The sequence below is a fragment of the Ambystoma mexicanum genome, chromosome 1p, assembly GCF_040938575.1.
Source record: "Ambystoma mexicanum isolate Mex_15411 chromosome 1p, UKY_AmexF1_1, whole genome shotgun sequence".
NCBI lineage: Eukaryota > Metazoa > Chordata > Amphibia > Caudata > Ambystomatidae > Ambystoma > Ambystoma mexicanum.
In genome coordinates, this window is record NC_090921.1 from 1,365,927,870 (window position 1) to 1,365,943,702 (window position 15,833).

A 15,833-nucleotide genomic window follows, 5' to 3' on the forward strand; every position below is an offset into this window, starting at 1 on the left:
GCTCAAGTATCGACCCAAATATGTGACAGAGGGCTCTGGGTCTGCAGTAGTGGGGCGCAAACACAGCATTCATAAGGAGAGAGAATTGATAGTGTTTTGCCAAACACGTCTGCCAGCACGCTACTCTGCACAAGCAGCAGAATTGGTGGCATTAATCGAGGTGCTCAAAATGTCAGAAGGGCATGCAGTAAATATCTTTTCTGACTCTGTGTCGTAACATCCACCATACATTCGGGGTTAGCAAGATGGGAAAGACAAGTACAGCGCACAGTACTTATGGGTGAAATAATGGAAATGTGGCCACTCCCAGTAGAATTGGCAATAATAAAGTGTAAGGCCCATATGGGAGGACAATACTTCATTTCATTGGGTAACAAAAAAGCAGACAGAGCAGCAAAAGAGGCAGGATATCTGTCAGAAGGATCACATGTGCTGTTCCTTGGCAAAGAGGAGAAAATACCACTTGTAGCATTGATGAAAACAGCCAAAGGAAAAGATGCACCACCAGAAATCTTTAATTCAACCCCAATAGTACATATATTAAAATTACAGCGGGAAGCACCAGATGAGGAAAATGAGCCATGGAACAAAAGTGGGTAGTTTCTGTTGCCAACAGATTTAATTTGGCAGCATGACAGCACAGGCAAAGTGGTAATGCCTAAAAAGCTTTTAAATGTGGCCCTGGAGCAGCTCCACTACCCGGCCTACTTGTCGAAGGAGCACGTGGCTGCAGGGATTAGTGAGGACTGGTTTGTGCCCAACTTGGTGAATATGTGTCTGAATGTGTACATCATTTTATGGTTTGGCAGAAATGTCTGCTAGGTCACACTTTAAGAGTGGTTCGAGGAACATCACCGTGGCTGCGAGGGCCTTTCTGGCACTTGCATGTCCACTGTTTCGACATGCAAGATAGAGGTCTTGAAGAGTGGAGAATCTCCTAAAAGGATACAAGTGTGTACCCATGTATGAACATGCAGGGAGCAGGAGAGATGATTTTTATGGTGTATTGGATGCACATTCAAGAGGTGTAGGGTGATTGGCCGTAGTAGTCTTACATTATACAATAGGGAGTAAGTGGTCGGTGGCACATCTGCTCTAGAACAGAGGGTTGTGTAGTAAGTGGTGGACCTTGTTAGGCAAGAGTTGCGCTTAGTGCAGGCAATTTTGTAGAGTTGCATAATTTTTAATATTCTTTTTGATTTAATAGTTTGAGTGCGAGAAGAAAAAAGGGGAAGAAGCATATGCGGTAGTGTTTTGTGAGTAGGAGTGGATTATCGTGGTGGAGTGGAAGTTGTCAAAGTTTTTGTTCATTGTGGCTGTGGAGATCATGGAAGGGCCAGAGCCGAACTAACATGTACATTATGAAAAGAGCTGTGTAGCGCATGCAGGGGGTGTGGTCGAATGAAGAGAGAAGCAACTGCACTCTAAGTGTACTAAAATAAGGCATTGTTGTTAAGGTGGTGGGCCTGTGGAGAGGGCTATTTGTGTACTAATATAAACTAATGATAAAGGCCTGTGGAGAAGGCCATTGTGTGTAAGAATGGAATGAGAGGTGTGAGAGGGTGGGGCCTGTGGAGAGAGCCGGTGTGAATGAAATGGGGTGAACGAGTTAAGCAGTAAGTATAAGATTGAGCGAGTGGAAGAGAGTGAATAAGGATAAAAGATAATTTCATCGTAGTGAATGGATGCACCCCTTGATCATATGTGCAAACAATTGCCCCTATATCGTGATAAAATAATGAAGTACCACTTTCAGTTGGGAAACTGCACAGTAGCGAAGTGTCATCAGGATGGCCCAGAGAGGGAGCATTCGATAAGAGCATTATAGACAGTGGGCCTCATTACGACCCTGGCAGAAATCGAAAAACGATGGCGGAAATGCAATACCGCCATCGAATAGCGCTCGGTGCGATCATGACCCGTCACCGCAAAGTACGATGCCATTAGCGACACCGTAGTGAACGCCAACGCTAACTGCACCAAGTACGCGCGCGCGCGCCATGCCAAACCGTAATTACCACCATGGCGCAACGGTACGCGAATTCTGACCCTAGCGGACATGCACCTAACGCCATCAAGCACGGCGGAAAGTACCATTCCGTCATGGTGAGAAGTACGGCATCGCGAACCAACCGTAAACGGCCCTACTGAGTGCCTGTACACCGCTCCCTGGCCACATTGTACAACTCCCCGTAGGTGCAATGAAGTCACACAATGCAACCAGTGAAATGTACTAGTCATCCATGCCTGCCAACGAACAAATGAATCTCAAGAGGGTCCAATGGGAGCTGCAGGGCACCGATGGCACGAATACAGAAGCTATACAAATGGACATGACCTCAGTCTCCCACCAAGAAACGCACACAAACACAGGCACCTGTGACCAGCCATATTCCGATAATCACATCATTCCACCAATCCAACTGGCTGACCGGCATCTGTTACACAAAAGCTAATCCCCCGCCCCTGAGCATGACATCATCAAAACAGTCATATTGGCAGCCCTTATCCCTGACCTCACTGGGCTTCGTAGGCAAACGCGCCCAGCACAGTACCACGCAACTATACTCCGAAGCTGGAACCCAATGCAGATCTCCTCACAATACATCGCTCCCCAAATAGGAATATGCCACATCACTTGCAAAGAAGAACGCTACACGGTTCATATCAGAACAGAAATTTAATGCACAACAAATTCACCAAGCCCATACAGCCATTAGGCCATGAACTCCAAAATACATTTCACCATTGTGGGCTGCATCCGCAATAAATGACCAGCTACTTCTTGTGTGACGCCCTGTTCCTTCATGGTACACAGGGGCTACATTCTCGTACGAAAAGGCAACATGGAAGCGCCTAGAACCGCAGGGCCGTCCCAATAGGGAGGCACTAGTCCAGCTGAAAGGCCGAAATGTTGCTCCTAGCCACTAGTACTGCGTAAGGGCATGTGGCCCATTGGCGATCGTCCCATAAGATCGTAATGCTGCTCCACTGATTAACACGAAGCAGCAGGTGTCGGGAGTAAAATCCATCTGCAGGAGTGGCATACAGATGGCAGTGGCAAAAGGGGAGGAGATACCTGTCAACCAAATGAAATGAAAAAGAATAGTATGGCCATCAGAACTACATTTGAATTACTCACTTCAATGATCACACCAAATCCACAGCCATATGCATGCTAGCCCACTCCAAAGGATCATCACCACCCAAAAACCACTTGCGAATCATAACTATCTATATCGAGGTGAAAACACTATCACAAACGAGTGTACCTGTGCATGCGTCTGTTAAAACAGAATCCATCAGATGGGATTGGTAACGTGCATAGACACAAGTGTCTGAAGGCGCGTCGAGACAGGGAGGGTTCAACAAGGGCAGATAGACGATGGTCCCACTATGGCAGCTCTGCATCACATAGCGCAGGGGAAGTGGACAGATTCCAAGAAGCCCTGTACATGGCAAACTCTGTATCAAATCATCTGTCCATGCATCCATACATCATTCCCTCATCCCGTAATGAAAACGCCTGTTTCCATACTCACATAACATGTGAAATTTCCATTGAGTCTGTGCGTTATGCAGCCTGCAAAATCCACTGTGCCCCAGCCCGTAATTCCAGTGTTGTGAAGTAACATGTATTTGGGAACGTCCGGCCTCATCGCCCACTTCGCTATTGCGCATCCCAAACTATTCATATCAATCATTGCATCCTCACCATGGCCCCTGTCCCAAGGACATTGAACAATAGAACGTTATATTTGCAGTCAGACCTGTGGGCATCTCCTCGCCGCTAGCTGAACACCCAAAGCGCCGCCCTTCGAATTCCTCATTTGCAACATCACGTCGAAAAGGCATCTGTGGCCGCTTGAAATCACAAATTAATCCATCTAGTGCGGCTGTGTGTGAAAATGGCAACTGCCTTCACTCACAAATGGGACGCCCCGCCCGTCGGTGAACCTCGGTACAGTGTTGCATGAGGGTCCACCGTTACTCGAGTACTACATTCCACTGACCCTTCACAAGTCTGTTCGCGACTGCAAAGATAGTATGTGAAACAATGGGACCATAGCCGAATGAACATATCAACCAATGTTACACTGCCATCGGGTACAAATACATGATTGTAATAGCAAGATGCCATTCGTCGAATTGCAGCGTTGTGTGCGGGACGTGCTCGCCCAAAGGGGAGAGCAGCTTGCACAGGTGGAATGAATCACCACAGGTGGAGGCCATACAGCCTGAAAACACATAAATTGCACACCCAGTCTCCTCCCACAACCACACCCACTCCGAAATGCTACCGGCAGGACTAGCTATGTTGGCCCTGGGGGACCTGATAGCACTGCAAGTACTCCAACTACAAGAAGAAGACGAACACCAACTACAACCGGCCGCACGGAGGAGACGCAGGAGGAGGAGGAGGGCAAGGCAGGGCCAGCAAGGGCCGCCAGCACAGCCACTACCACCACGCAGGCAGCCCGAAATCCCACGCCTCCGAGCACATCCGTTCAACCTCACTGATGAGCAGATCCACACCCTCTACCGTTTGGACCGGGACACCATAACCGCCATTGTGGACATGACACAGGCTGACCTTGTCAGCATGATAGATAGCCCAACCGCCATCCCAACCCTACTGAAGGTGGTGTCTGTACTCCACTTCCTGGCCACAGGCACCTACCAGCACACAGTCGGACAGTTGCATGGCATATCACAGCCACTGTTCTCACGGACACTATTGCAAGTGCTCGATGCCCTCCTGCAGCACGCAGACGACTACATCTCTCTACCACGCTCGGAGCAGGAAATTACCAACACAAAAGTGGGATTCCATGCACTTGCCGGCATACCGGGTTGCATTGGTGCCATCGACTGCACCCATGTGGAATTGGTCGTCCCACATGCCATGGAGGCCCAGTACCGCAACCGAAAACAATTTCATTCTCTGAATGTACAAATGGTGTGTGACTCCAACAGGATCATTACACATTGTTGTGCCCGATTCCCTGGATCAACCCATGATTCTATGGTCTTGAGGAACTCTACAATACCACGCTACATGGAGCGACACGCAGGGAACAGATCCTGGCTACTCGGTGAGTCTCATTTAATGCATGATGATGTGGGGTATGTGATGCGGCAATGACCTGGCAGGAAGGGGGGGGGGTGCGTACGTAGCAATGGCATTCCTCAAAATTCGTTTATTGTCCACATACAGGTGATGCCGGGTATCCACTGAAGAGATGGCTCCTCACACCAGTCCGGAACCCACGGGACCAGCATGAGGAGGACTACAACCATGCCCACTCACGTACCCGTGTAGTCATAGAACAGGCATTCGGCCTACTGAAGACTCGTTTCCGCTGCCTCAGCAGGTCTGGCGGGGCACTCCTGTACTGCCATGTGAAGGTTGCAAAGATGGTGATGGCATGTGTCATGCTACACAACATGTGCGTACGTAGAAATGTGCCCATGCCCCCTGACGCAGAACTGCAAGCACCTGAAGATGGTCATGATGAGGGTGGGGATGTGGCAGCACCTCAAGGAGTCTGCGAGGCACAGGAGGGCCGTGACATTCGTCAGCATCTCATAGATGCATGCTTCTAGCACTCACGCCTGGTGGCTGATACATGGACACGGGACTCGTGGCACTGTGTGTGTCTGGAACATGCACAATATGGACTGTACGCCTATAATGGCCTCGTACACAAAGATCAATGTCCACACATCTCATTGGATGATCGTGCATTGTTTATGGCATATGTGATATCATGTTAAACACCCTATCGACCCGCCACCCAAGTGAGCCCAACACACCCCCTCCACCCTCCTACCTCCCCCCCGAACACCAGTGTCCAAAGATGCTCATTGTCAGTGGCCAGTCGCTATTGCAAGCCCCCTCTGCGGGTATCAGGGGCACCCCTGCCTGTGGAGCGCAGGTTCCTCCCAGATCTACGTTGGGGGCTGCCCTGGACGGAACTTGCAACGGATGATGTCTCTGCCTGCTCACGTCCATGCATGTCCCTAAGGGTTTGTGAGAGCTCAGTGAGCACACGGCGCACTGCGGCAAGTTCGGCACATACGTCTTTGGACGTCGCATGCAGTTCCCCCCTCAGGCTCTCGGTGCTTCTCTCCATTTGTACTCTCAGGCTCTCGGTGCTACTCTCCATTTGTGCCCTTAGTGTCTCTGTACTTCTCTCCATTTCTGCCCTAAGTGTCTCAGTTGATGTTTCCATGTCTGCCTTAGTGCCCCCACATTCATCGGCATGGTCCTTAAGGAGCGTGGCCAGTTGCTGCTGTTGCTCGATTACCTGGTCGAGGGACTGTTGCCTCTGCTGGGCCATGGCCATTTGCGGTGGTGTCACAGAGTGGCTGATCACCTCATGTTGCCTTGCCACAGGGCTTGTGGGGGATGGCCAGTCGTCGTCTTGTGGGTGCCCCTGCGTGGTATCCTCATGGTGTACGGGATGGAACAGACAGGGGGATTGAGACAGGTCATGGATGGATCTAACTTCGACATCCCCGTTTTCTGTGTCGGAGCATGCTGCCATTAATGCAGTGTCACCTATGGTGCTGCTGCCACCAGAAGCAGTGCCTACTGTGGCATCCATTGGGGGGACCTGTGGTGGTGGTGTTGTGGGCATGCTGGCTGCTGGGGTGCCTGTTGGAGTTCCCTCCTCTGTGCTGCCACTTGATTTGTGCTGCTTCCGTGTCTTGATGCGTGCAGCTGAGCTGGAGGGTCTTTGGCCGTTGGTCTTGGCCCTCTTTGCAGGTGTGCTGGTAGGGGTGTCCTGGAGCTCGTCGTTTGGATCGGACCCTGTGGTGGAGTAAAGGAGGGCGAGCGTTATTAATGGGTCTGTGGGAATTGGAATGGCAATGTATCACATGCATTGGGGTGGTACCTGAGGGTGATTTGGGTCGGGGCCTTGGAGGTGGTTTCATTTGTGTGTGGAGTGAGGGTGCAGTTGTTTGGCAGCCTGCAGTTAGGGTGTGCCTGCTGCACGTGTAGAGGGTGTTTTTAGGATTTTTAATTATTTATGTATTTGATGTGAGTTTTAAAGTGTGCTATCAGGCCTATGTATGTGGACGTTCTCCTGGACATGTGTTACTGTTGCACTATGTGGGCACGTGGTAATTCACATGATTGGACATTGTGGTTTTGGCATTGTTTTATTTGGGACACCTACCTGATTCTTCGGATGTCTGCACTCCTTTCTCCATCCCTCCGACTCCCTCTATGCTCTCCATTCCAATGGTGGAGGCACAGATTTCTTCCCAGGGGGTCAACTTGATGGGTGATTCCGATCCTCCCCCGGTAGCTGTGGCAATGTTGCGGTTGGCAGAAAGTATGCTACGGATGCGTATCCGCAGGTCGTCCCATCGCTTTCTGCATTGCTGTGGGTTGCGGGGTGTGGTCCCCACCGCACTTACTCGCTGTGACACCAGGGCCCATATGACCTTCTTGTTCGCAAGTGCCGTCCTGGTCATTTGCGTGGAGAAGACGGCGGCAGCATTCTCCTGGAGGGTCTCTGTGAGCACGGTGAGTTCCTCACGGGAGAAGTGGACCTGCCGCTTGCGGTCGCATGCTTTCTTCGCTACTTTTCCCATTTTTCTTGGTTTCACTAGGGTGGATGACGGGTTGGGATGTGTCTCAGGGTAGTATTTTTAATGGTTGTGTGGAATTTGTGGTTTTATAGGTGTACGGCGTGATGTTTCCCGTTCCGGGACCATGCTTTTACTTCCGTTTCCGTATATTTACGGTCACCGTACTTTCCGGTTGGCGCTCACTGCGGTGTCCGCTAAGATGGGTGGCGGTATTGCACCTAGGGCGCCGTACGGCGGCGGTGTGGGCCGTTTTGGGGTCATTTCCGCCATCGCGGACTTTGCACTTCCGCCATGGCGTGGTGCTCGTGCCCGATGGGTCGGAATGAGCCGCACTTTGCTCCATCGTGCAATGGCGGAAACGCTATTTACGCTATGGCGGTCCGGTCGGTTGATTTCCGCCAGGGTCGTAATGAGGGCCAGTATGTCCTCATACCTGTACTCATACCTGTTGGCTAATTATAAAGGAGCCAAGCTCAAAAAGAGGCGGGACATTCTAGGAATTTGGAAGCTGTATGAAGAAAAGAAAAAATAAACAGAGAAGGGAGAAGGGGAGGGGGAAAATGGGAGTGTACCACCCCCTCCCTATGCAAAGTACCCACTGTTAATACCAGCTGCAGGATATAAAAACACTAGGCAAGTATCTCAACATATGGCGGGAACACACAAAAAGAGACATGAGTGCGAAGCTAACTCTGTTAGTAAGGATGAGAATGGGAGAAATAAATATTTAGTGGACATTAAAAAGAGCACACAACAGCAACTTGACTCCGTGTTCAGAGAACCAGAAAAAGCAATGGAGAGGTACCAGTAAAGGCAGCTGACGAGCAGGGATGAACAGCAGGGCGCATACAATTTAAAATTGCTAACTGGGGACAGGACTTGGATGACAGCAAACTAGGTATGAGAGAGGGTGATCAAGCTGCATCAGATTGGGAGGACATTAGCGACAGCGACCGTGAGGGCGACAAATTTGACACATGCGATAAAACAAATATGAGCGGGGGAAGGAGAAGAAATGAAAGGGAACAAGAGGAAAGAGAGAAATCATTGGGGGACTGGGGAAATAGGACTTGGAGTAGGAAGACTAGAATATCAGTAGCTAAAAACACGCGGCAAAGGAATAAACCCATAGCACTAACACAGATGTCGCTCCAAAAGGTGATGTACATTATGTACCATTGCAGTCAATGGATAGGGACCATTTGGGCTACAGTTTACTTTCACTAATGGCAGGAGTGAGCAAGTGGCTATATATTTTTGAGAAGGAGACTGCAGGGATTCTGCTGGCCCTAGGAGACATTAAGAGTTTATTGGCGGTATTTGTGGGGGAACGAAGTGACAAAATTTGGCAGCAAGCGGGATATGCATGGGTAAAATGAAGCTATAACATACATGACGGAGCACCCTTTAACAATTATCGAGCACAAGTTTGGAAAGCTCAGAGAGAGCTGTATAGAGATCTTCCAGATATGGGATTACTATAGGCATGAAAAATGAAGCTAGATGAGGATCCTGCAGAGTATATACGATCCATACAAGGGATGTGGACACAGGACAATATACAGTTCTGGGATGATAAAATCCCTTTGTTTTATCACATTTTAGTGTGGGGGCTCCCCGCAGTTGTGCAGGTTTCCCTAGAATAAATAGTGCGTATTGGAGTGAAAGGATGGCCTGAGATACAGGCAATAATTGTGCCCTATTGGAAAAGGAAGCAAGAGAAAGATGTAGAAATAGCAGACAATGCAGTAAAAGCAGAAAATTAATGAGTACAGAAAGAAATGGCTAAAATAAGCATGGACGGAGCAGTGTTCACGTGACCAGTTGCCGTCCCACCAGCCCAACAATGGGGGCTCCCAGTAGCAGTGGTAACACAGCAAGGAGGATACACGCAAGCACCATAAAATCAGCAGTAGAGGACGATGCAGATGCAACAACAACCAGCATGTACAACCACACAACAGCAAGGTTTTTCATATGCAGGCGGAGTAAACTATTAAACAGGACAGTACCAGACAGGGAGAGGGTATTATGCATGAGGAAGGGGAGTTGGGTACAGGGGGATGGGGCCATGGTTTGGAGGACAGTGTTTTGCATGCAGCAACTTTGGTCACTTTGCCTGAACATGCTCACTAATAGCAAAAACAGGACAGCAGGGAGTGCAGCGACAGCAGCCATATATACAGACACAGACACCACAAAAGGTGCAAGTGATACCACAGCAGCAACTGCAATTGCTGCTCACACAGACACAGGGTATACCATCCCAGGGACAAGTACAAGTGCAAGGTGGGGAAATGTCTGGAACGCAAGGTACAGTGAGCATGCTTCAGGCACCAGCACAGACAGAAGTACAAGAAAAAGTAACAATCACTGGACAGAATACAGTGCCTCAATATACAGGACTGACAGTTGTGGGTGGCAATCCATTTACGTATTCCGCAAACACTTTTTTCCAATAGGGGTGCGCATGGGAAATGCGAGTGGGTCCTGTCCTAGCAGTAACTAAAGACCCCAAGGTGGAGCCCGAGTGAGCAGTTCAAATAGGACAAAGGGGATTTTCATGTCTCATAGATAGTGGGGCAACCAGGTAATGCATAAAATAAGAGGGTTTTCCATTATCCAACACAAATTTGGACACATAGGGCCTCATTACGAGTTCGAACGGTAGCTGTACCTGCATTACAGGCACGACTACCGCCGAACTCGCATCCGTCACCGTCACCCTCGAATGGGCACTTACCGGCCCATTACAAGTTGAATTGGCCGGTAAGTGCCCATTCGCGGGTGGCGGTAATGCCGTGCTCCTCATCCCCATTCTGCCGCATAGGGCAGAATGGGGATGGGAGAGGGAGCAAACAACGGGCCATTACGAGAGGCCTGTTGTTTGCTCCCTAATCCCCTCGCGGGACCCGGTAAGCACGCCTGGTTTTCCCAGGCGTGCTTACCGTGTCCCGCGAGGGGACCTCGTAATGTGGCGGAACGGGTTGAACGGCGCCGTCACCTTTTACGGCGCCATTTGACCCGTTCCGCCAGGGTCGTAATGAGGCCCATAATGCTTTTCGGGGAAGGTTATGAAGGGTCCTCTGACTAAAGATTTACTGTTAACAATATGGATGGAGAATAATGCAGCACCAATATTGTATTAAAAAGACACACCTATCAACATTCTAGGAAGAGACTTGCTCAGTAAACTGTAAACCACAATTTCATTTTCACTGAAGGGGATGGTGTGCACCACACCTGGGATGTACCCAGCTAGGGTGGCAATGCTGATACAGGCATACTATGCCCACAACACAGGCCCTCATTACGAGTTCGGCGGTAGCCATGCCGCTATTGGCGGCATGGCTGCTGCCGAAATCGCGTCCAGGTCCGGGTCCTCAGAATGTGGAATAACCGGGCCATTCCGAGTTCGGAAGGCCCGGTAATTCCTCCCTCCAAGCACCTGGACCCGGTCCTTCCCCATTCCCATTTCAGCCCCCATAGGGCTGAATGGGAATGGGAATGGGAGAGGGAGCAAACAACGGGCCATTACGAGTTGGCCCGTTGTTTGCTCCCTCTTCCCCTCACGGGACCCGGTAAGCACGCCTGGTTTGACCAGGCGTTGTTTCCTGGGTCCGGCGAGTGGACCGCGTAATGAGGTGGTACGGAGTAAACGGCACCGGCACCTTTTACGGCGCCATTTACCCCGTACCGCCAGGGTCGTAATGAGACCCACAGTGTTTCTGTATAGGGTGCAGATGCTGGTGGGATGGATACCAGGAATTGAAGGAAAGACATTTCGATTGTCCAATTAATTTCTGCTCAGACCATGGTACCCTTCCACTGTTAGTTCAGGCACACACACACACACAATGATGTACCTAGAGGAAGTAGTGGTTAGAAAAGACATGATCATATTGGTTGCTACTGATGATGACAATAGGGACTGGTGATCAATATTATGTATCAATCCCATACTGACACTGAGTAACAGACACAGAGTTGTTCGCTACCATAGACAATGAGGAGGGAGAGGTAGTGTTCGAACTAAGCATACAATGTCCAGTGCAAATAAAAGAAAGAACAGTGTCTCAGATGACACAATTATGGAAAAAAGAAATAACATACTTGCAGGAGGATCTGGAGAAGGTTCCAAAGAACCTATGGAAAATCAACCTCATAATGTAGGAATATTGAAAGGGGTTGGGGCAGTACACATCGAATTAAAAGGAGCCCTGTTTCTGTGGGTGAAAAAATACCCACCTCTCCCGAGAAGCAGATGAGGGAATATTTCAGACTTTGCATGCCCTATTGCATCAAGGTATAATAATGGAAACCACATTACCTTAAAACACGGCTATCTATCCGATCAAAAAATCAAAGGGAGGGGTGTGGTGTTTCAAACATGATTTATGCCCCCTTAACAATATTATTGAGGGAGAATACCCATTAGTTCCAAACCCCACGACAATGTTTTGTAGAATCTCAGCAGAAGCACATTATTTCACATTGGTGGATTTGAAGAATGCCTATTTCTCCATTGCCCTACACCCAGACTCCAGGTATCTCATGGTGTTTACATATTGCAGGACCATATTCAAACCTACAAGAATGCCTCAAGGGTACTGTGAGGGACCCAGCATATTCAAAAGAGTAATACAAATGGATTTGAGCAACGTACAAGTTGTGAGCACAGTGATACAATACGTGGATGACCTTTTAGTGTGTAGCACGACATACAAGGAAAGCAGAAGGGACTCAGTGATATTACTGACATTGCTAGCTGACAAATAGTATAAAGTGGACAAAGAGAAATTGTAGTATTGTCAAAAAGAAGTAGTTTACTTAGGTCAAATTGTGTCAGCAGATGGGATAAAAATAACATCAGAAAGAGTTGAAGCAATACATAAAACCCCAGACCAAAGACAGTGAAAGGAATGCAACAGTTTCTAGCCTTGTGCAATTATTGCAGGGCTTGGGTTTTCAATTACTCCACTTACACCAGGCCAATACTGCAAGCACTAAAAGAAGCTCCGAAAAACAAAAACAACATAAAATGGACAGCTGAAATAGGTGACAATTTTGATGAACTCAAACACGAGTTAGCACATGCACCAGTATTGGATACGCCCAATTACAAAGAGAAGTGTCACTGTTTTCCCATTCAGATGGTAAGGTAATGACCGCTGTGCTGACACAAAAGAAGGGACAGGGACACAAACCGCTGGCTTGTTAAAGTGGATCTCTAGATACAGTAATACAATGACACTTGCCATGTGAGCAAGCACTTGTTATTGCTGCATTTGCAATTGAGAAAGCTTCCACAATTACTATGGGGTGCCCGCTAATTCTGTATGTGGAACATGCACTGTTCGCAATACTAGAAAGGACCAAATCAACTTTGGCAACTCAGAGATCCTCAGGGTATGAAATAATACTGACAAACCCTGCAATAGAGGTGGTGAGGTGCAGAACAATAAACCCAGCAGAGTTCAATGCAGAAAAATTTGAAGAGGGAGACTATGTACATGACTGCATAGCATTCACAGACAGGAATGAAGGTAGCCCCCTGGTAAAAGAGGAAGTGATTGAAAGGGGGCATGATTTTCATTGATGGAAGCTCCAGTATTGACCATGGTATGGGAGAAGTACATTCTGGTTCTGCAGTGGTGGAAAACACACATGGAATACACAAGGGAGAGAAGTTGATAGTGTGCTTACACACATGATTGCCAGCTCACTAATATGCGCAAGCAGCAGAATTAGGGGCACTAATTGAGGCACTAAGCATGTCAGAGGGTCTGGCAGTTAACCTCTCTTCCGACTCTGCATACGTACCAGTACAACATGCATCATTATTAAGTACGCCATTAGAAGTGTCGCTCCCATTAGAATTGGCTTTAGTAAAGTGCAAAGCCCACACATGAGGGCAAGATTTGATCTCATTAGGTAACGAAAAAGCAGACAGAGCTGTAAAAAAAGCAGCGTATCTGCCAGAAGGGACACATGTGCTGTTCCCTGGCGAAGAAGAACAAATACTGCTTATGGCATTGATAACAACCAGCAAGGGAAACAATATTTTGCCAGAACATTTCAATACAACCCTAAAAGTACAAATAATAGAATTGCAGGAAGAAGCACCAGATGATGAAAACGAGTTATGGAAAAGCAGAGGATGTTCTCATTCTCCAACAGACTTCATTTGACAGCATGATAGCACAGGAAAGGTGGTAATGCCAAAAAAGTTGTTGAAAGTGGAACTAGACCAGCTCCACTACCCTGCCTATGTATTTGCAAGAGCATGTGGCTGTGGGGATAACTGAAGACAGGTTTGTGCCAAATGTATATGAAAATGTTTCTGAATTTGTAAATAACTGCATGATATGCCAGAAGTTCCTACCAGGTCACACTTTAAGAGTAGTGCCGGGAACACTGGTGCACCTGCGGGGCCCTTCTGGAACTTGAATATAGCAAGAGAGATGTACCTCTTACAGGTATATGCTTGTAGTTGTATGTCCATTTTAATGTTGGCTTGAGTTTTGTACCTGTGCCCATAATGATGCAGTTCAGCATCAAAATTCTTTGTGAGGGAGGTGTTCCCTAGGTGGGGGATCCCAGATGAAATTTGTTCAGACAATAGTCAGCATTTTGAAAATGATTTGATTGAAGAAATCACAACCCTCCCTGGGATAATACACACATTATGCACAGTTTACGACCCACAAGCCAACGGTTTGGTAGAGAAAATGAGTGGCCTGTTAAAAATGCACTTAGCTAAGTTTAAGCAAACGCTTGGAAATTCCTGGTTGCACTGCTTGTCTCTTGCACTTTTCGCTTTTCACAATTCACCTTTAGGAGATCATCATCTCACTCCTCATGAGATTGTTACAGGGCAGAAAATGCATGCGGCTATACCTCTGCCACGTTTAATCTCTGATGCTCTATCCTATCTATAGTTGATACGTATCTCACAGAACTTACAAAATTGCTTACATATATATATCCCTGCAGACAAAGCTGAGAGCAAACGAGTGATCAAAGAAGACAATTTGCACAAGCAACGCTTCTCTACCCAGGTGTCAAGGTGTACGTAAAAAATCACACCAGGAAGTGGAAAGAGGAGCGCTTCACTGGGCCTCACACAGTAACATACTCAACACTGATGCCTGTAAAGATTGAGGGCCTGTGAGGATGGGTCCACATAACCGACATACGCAAAGACAAGAGCACTGCCTCCCATTGACAAGAGAAGCACATACTATCATTAACTTTTTTTTAGGCATCAAACTTCATAAATAGACAACAAAGGAGGAAGGAGAGAATTATTTTAGAGACAATGGGCCTCATTCCGAGTGTGCCAGTCCGGTAACAAAGGTGCTGGTAAGCACTCTAGCAATGCAAGCTCTCAGTGCTATGGTGTGCTGAGTGCTGTGCTAATGCTCATTGCTAGTTCAACAGCCGTGTGCAAGGGGGTCTTGACATTTGTGTGACCGCTGTCTTCCACTCTATGCAAAATAAACTGTGTTCTGCTTGAAATCTATTTCTGTGTCTTGTGATCTCTACGTGTCTGTTGTGATCTTATATTTTGTTTCCATAGCATAGTAATTTATGGTTTCACAAATGGAGCCCATAAAGAAACCCTTCCAAACGATGATCGAGAACAGTGAGAGCACCAGAGGGATTGTTGCCAAGTAGAACAAAGTTAATTGCAGCAGCTGTTATTCCTGATCCACGTGTTGGCCAAGATCATCTCTGGCGAGGGTTTGAACCGTGTTGCAGCCGGGATGATGTTTTGTATCTTTTGAATGAAGATCACCAGGCACAGAAATCGAGTCAAGTTTGATGGAAGATAGCGTTGACACTCTTTGATATTAGGTGAGCTTGCTTCAAGTTTGTTTGTTTGAAAAATGTATGCATATCAAAAATGAAAACTCCTTCCTTTGCTTCAAAAAAGTACAAGAAAACTGGCTATTTAACCAATACTAGTTAAACCACACATACTGTAGGCCCAGTTAGATGCCTCCCTAAGGCTGACTGCTACCAGAATCTGTAATTAATGAAAGTGACCATGCAATGTTTTAACCTATGTACATACTCTCTGTACCAGTGCCTCACTGGATGTAATTGACTACTGTTGAATTTTTTGTAAGATGACTGCAACAACGCCGTGAAACCTGAGGGTTTGGGTGTTCAACAAATGCAATAAATAATAAAAATAAACAAAATATATATATTTTTTATTT